Source organism: Papaver somniferum, chromosome 1 (assembly GCF_003573695.1).
Source record: "Papaver somniferum cultivar HN1 chromosome 1, ASM357369v1, whole genome shotgun sequence".
NCBI lineage: Eukaryota > Viridiplantae > Streptophyta > Magnoliopsida > Ranunculales > Papaveraceae > Papaver > Papaver somniferum.
The window spans coordinates 60,853,015-60,858,241 of NC_039358.1; positions in this window are offsets into that span (position 1 = coordinate 60,853,015).

Here is a 5,227-nt window from a genome sequence, read left to right on the forward strand (position 1 = left end):
GCCTATTTAATCTAGCAAACAAAAAGCATGGAAAGCATGATGGATCCCTTATATTGTTTCTAGACCAGCTTCTATTCTTCTTAAAGAAAATTCGTTACAATTTCAGCAAACCTCTCTGGAATCAATCTGAATTAAAGTAAGTTAAATAGAGACAAGGAAAGCTCAATGGAGCTTTGATACCCATGCCTCACTGGAAAAACATTTCCTTGGGTTACAAGGCGGTTTTCTCAACTTACAGTTATCATCATGAACTTCAAGTTAATCTTAATAAAGCAACCAATATGTCTTTTGAACGACTTTTCTCTTGAGCTCATTACCCTATGGTCTCGTTCTAGTTCAAATTTTAGGGCTTAGGTTCGCGTAGGTTACGTGTTCCTAAGGCGCACAAGAAGGAAACATTGATGAAATTTGAGTCCCTATATTAATTTGGCCTGGCCTTGACCTTTACTAGAAATTTAAAACCGTATTCAATTCCTCAACATATATGCATACAAAATCATCCAGTAAACCCGCTGACAGGGGATTCGCGGGTGTTTAGAATTCTTTCCTCCCGATCCAGACGGTGGATGAACCGTTGAAGCCGATTCGGGCCACCGACTCCTATGTCAGTGTACTAACCCGAGGGGCCGAGATAGTATCGTAAGTGTCGTCCTTCCCTGTGCATTTTATATTTAAACTAACCCTCCCTTAGGTTTATAAAATAAATAATGATCAATGTCTCAATAATAAAATTCAAAAAGTCCAAAAATAAAAGATTACAAAAAATAAAAACCCTAGTTACAGTTTCTAAAAAAAATTAAAATAAAATCTAATAAAAATTAAATAACTATTTACAAACTCTTCTTCTTTACTCCTTTTGGATTCCTCTTTTCTTTCCTTTTTGGGCTTTGACTTTCTTTCTAGTACTTTATCTTGTTCTTTAGCTTAGCTCCAAATTTGAAAGCAAACAGAAGATTCCAAAACTCGTCAAAAAGAACAAAAATAATAAAAATAAAACCTAAAAACAAGTCTGCGTTGGCGACGCTAAAAATTGATATGATTTTGTACAATGGTAAATAAGAGTTTGTTTCAAAACTAGTGAAGATTGTGATTTAGATTAAATTTTTTAAGACTAAAGAAAATAAAGCAAATAAAAGTTGATATGAAGATTAAATTAGAGAGATTGGGGCTCAGGATTTCACAATTCACCAATATTCATGTGATTCAATATTAATTTCTATCATGCAATTCTAGACAATATAGCTCCAATCAAAAGAAATTGCGATTCTAATCATTGCTTAAAAACATCAATTGTTAATCGCAAGCATGAAGTATCGAAAGCCCTAAACTAAGCATACATATTCCATCAAGAAAAAACACAACTAATTAATAAAAATCATTTACTCAATTTTCATTCGATGCAAATAATTATGAAAGAATTGCAAAAATTAATTTAAATAAATTTTACCGCATAATTATGGAAAGAATGGCTTCCTCCGTTGCCCAGAAGTTGGGTTTAGATCCTCATCACGAAAACACACTCAAAATATGAATTCATTGCTCAAAAGGTGTTCAAAAATAATAAAATGGGAGAAAAAAATGATAAAACCGGGTTTGTAACACTTATATTTGTTACAAACTAAATTGTTACAAAGAACGATACAACTAATCTATCGCTAGATCTGTAGCTTAACGTCCATGGAGATAATCTTGTAAAATGGTTAAGGCACAGATGTCAAGTCCTACGCGAGGGAACTTTATGAGAGATAAAGGTAAGGCACATGGAGAATGATAATCACCCCCAAACTTAAAGTTTTTAGTGTCTCCACATAGACTAGTCATAATTTCCATAATTTTTAGAACATCAGATTCCTGAAAATAGTCAATTGGTTCTTTTAAGTTACAATCAGAATCCTCACTTATCTCTATGAGTTTATCTTCTTTTAATTAAAATAGTGTTTCTAACTCGCTAGACTTTAAAATAGTATTCTCAGGGTAAACTCTTTCCTCTAAACCATCATCACAATCATATAAAAAATTATCAGAGAAAGGTTTTAGTAAAGGCTCATTAACTAAGGTGTTAATCATAGTTAGTTCCTCCTGTTCACTTATAGGCACATAAAATAATGGATTATCCAGCACATTGCAGGCTAAAGGATCATGAACTACATCGTCTAAAATGGTAGTCAAATCCGCATCCTTTTGAATAGGTAAATAATCATTAAAATTATCGGGATTTGTACCAGAAATAGTACTGTCATTTTGAAGCTCAACTGGAGTAACCATTTCCTGATTACTATGCCTACATATATATGATTCTTCATCAACGCTATCTTCATCATAATCATCATTATAATAACATGAAAATGATTGAACCACATCTAAAGTAGTGTATCCATTCCTAACCTCATCATCTTGATTAGGTGAATAATAACTATCCTCATTTTCAAGGGTGAAATTGGGAATACTGTATTGGAAATTCATATTATTTCGAGCAATTCTTTCGTTGGTCTCAGCTATCTGCTTGAGGGTATAATTTTTTAATTAGAATAGTGTTAACTCGCTAGACTTTAAAATAGTATTCTCAGGGTAAACTCTTTCCTCTAAACCATCATCACAATCATATAAAGAATTATCAGAGAAAGGTTTTAGTAAAAGCTCATTAACTAAGGTTTTAATCATAGTTACTTCTGTTGGTCTCAGCTATCTACTTGAGGGTATATTCTAAAAAAGGTTCACTCATTGTTGTAGTTCTTTCGTCCATAATCACACTATTCATCTTAGCTAACTTACTTGTTGACTCAGCTATCTTCCTGAGGGACTCTTCTAAAGGAGGAATAGGAACAGAGGGATCATAAAATGACTAATTTTCAATAGTTTGATTGTATCTTCCAAAGATGAAAAACTAGTACTATAATCTTCTGGCTCGAATGACTGATGTACGTGTGGATAGTAATTGGGATCACACCCATTACCTTCAAAAGGTTGGCGTTCCCAGCCACTATTCACATTATGGTCATAAAAAGAGTAATGTCCATATTGTTCAGTTGGATATTCGTTGTATTGGATACTATAATACCAGTTTGACATCCTAACTGCAAGGGAATTCTACACAAGCACGAACAAGGCTGACTCGACCAAAACAAGCCTATTTAATCTAGCAAACAAAAAGCATGGAAAGCATGATGGATCCCTTATATTGTTTCTAGACCAGCATCTATTCTTATGAAAGGAAATTCGTTACAATTTCAGCAAAACTCTCTGGAATCAATCTGAATTAAAGTAAGTTAAATAGAGACAAGGAAAGCTCAATGGATCTTTGATACCCATGCCTCACTGGAAAAACCTTTCCTTGGGTTACAAGGCGGTTCTCTCAACTTACAATTATCATCTTGAACTTCAAGTTAATCTTAATAAAGCAACCAATATGTCTTTTGAACGACTTTTCTCTTGATCTCATTACCCTATGGTCTCGTTCTAGTTCAAATTTTAGGGCTTAGGTTCGCATAGGTTACGTGTTCCTAAGGCGCACAAGAAGGAAACATTGATGAAATTTGAGTCCCTATCTTAATTTGGCCTGGCCTTGACCTTTACTAGAAATTTAAAACCGTATTCAATTCCTCAACATATATGCATACAAAATCATCCAATAAACCCGCTGACAGGGGATTCGCGGATGTTTAGAATTCTTTCCTCCTGATCCAGACGGTGGATGAACCGTTGAAGCCGATTCCGGCCACCGACTCCTATGTTAGTGTAGTAACCCGAGGGGCCGAGATAGTATCGTAAGTGTCGTCCTTCCCTGTGCATTTTATATTTAAACTAACCCTCTCTTAGGTTTATAAAATAAATAATGATCAGCGTCTCAATAATAAAATTCAAAAAGTCCAAAAATAAAAGATTACAAAAAATAAAAACCCTAATTACAGTTTCTAAAACAAAAAAATTAAAATAAAATCTAATAAAAATAAAATAACTATTTACAAACTCTTCTTATTTACTTCTTTTGGATTCCTATTTTCTTTCCTTTTTGGGCTTTGACTTTCTTTCCAGTACTTTCTCTTGTTCTTTAGCTTAGCTCCAAATTTGGAAGCAAACAGAAGATTCCAAAACGCGTCAAAAAGAACAAAAATAATAAAAATAAAACCTACAAAAAAATCTAAAAACAAGTCTGCATTGGCGACGCTAAAAATTGATATGATTTTATACAATGGTAAATAAGAGTTTGTTTCAAAACTAGTGAAGATTGTGATTTAGATTAAATTTTTTAAGACTAAAGAAAATAAAGCAAATAAAAGTTGATATGAAGATTAAAATAGAGAGATTGGGGCTCAGGATTTCACAATTCACCAATATTCATGTGATTCAATATTAATTTCTATCATGCAATTCTAGAAAATATAGCTCCAATCAAAAGAAATTGCGATTCTAATCATTGCTTCAAATCTTCAATTGTTAATCGCAAGCATGAAGTATCGAAAGCCCTAAACTAAGCATACATACTCCATCAAGAGAAAACACAACTAATTGATAAAAATCATTTACTCAATTTTTATTCTATGTAAATAATTATGAAAGAATTGCAAAAATTAATTTAAATAAATTTTACCGCATAATTATGGAAAGAATGGCTTCCTCCGTTGCCCCAGAAGTTGGGTTTAGATCCTCATCACGAAAACACACTCAAAATATGAATTCATTGCTCAAAAGGTGTTCACAAATAATAAAATGGGAGAAAAAAATGATAATACCGGTTTTGTAACACTTATATTTGTTACAAACTAAATTGTTACAAAGAACGATACAACTAATCTATCGCTAGATCTGTAGCTTAACGACTGTCTTCAGCAACACTTGTTCTTCGTGTTCTTCCTCCTTATGCATCAGCAGAGATAAGTTCTGCAACTTCCGATTCTCATCTCTATTCTAACCCTAACTCCATACCCCTCTATGACCGTCCAACACCCTTTAAATACATAGCAGCACCACCAAATCTCTGCCATAATTCGAGATAATCCTCTTTTTATTTCTCTACAATATTTCGAGAATAATTTCTATATTTAACTTCTTCACGCGCCTGCGTGCAATCTACACACTCCAACTCGTTACAAACAAATCCCAGATGGAGTAAAACTCGTGCAGGGAGTATATTTACGCGTAATCTCCACAAACAAACCCCATAAAATCTCGAGTATATCTTACTCCCATGTTTTGTTTCAAACTGAAGATCCAGCCCAATTTCATCGAA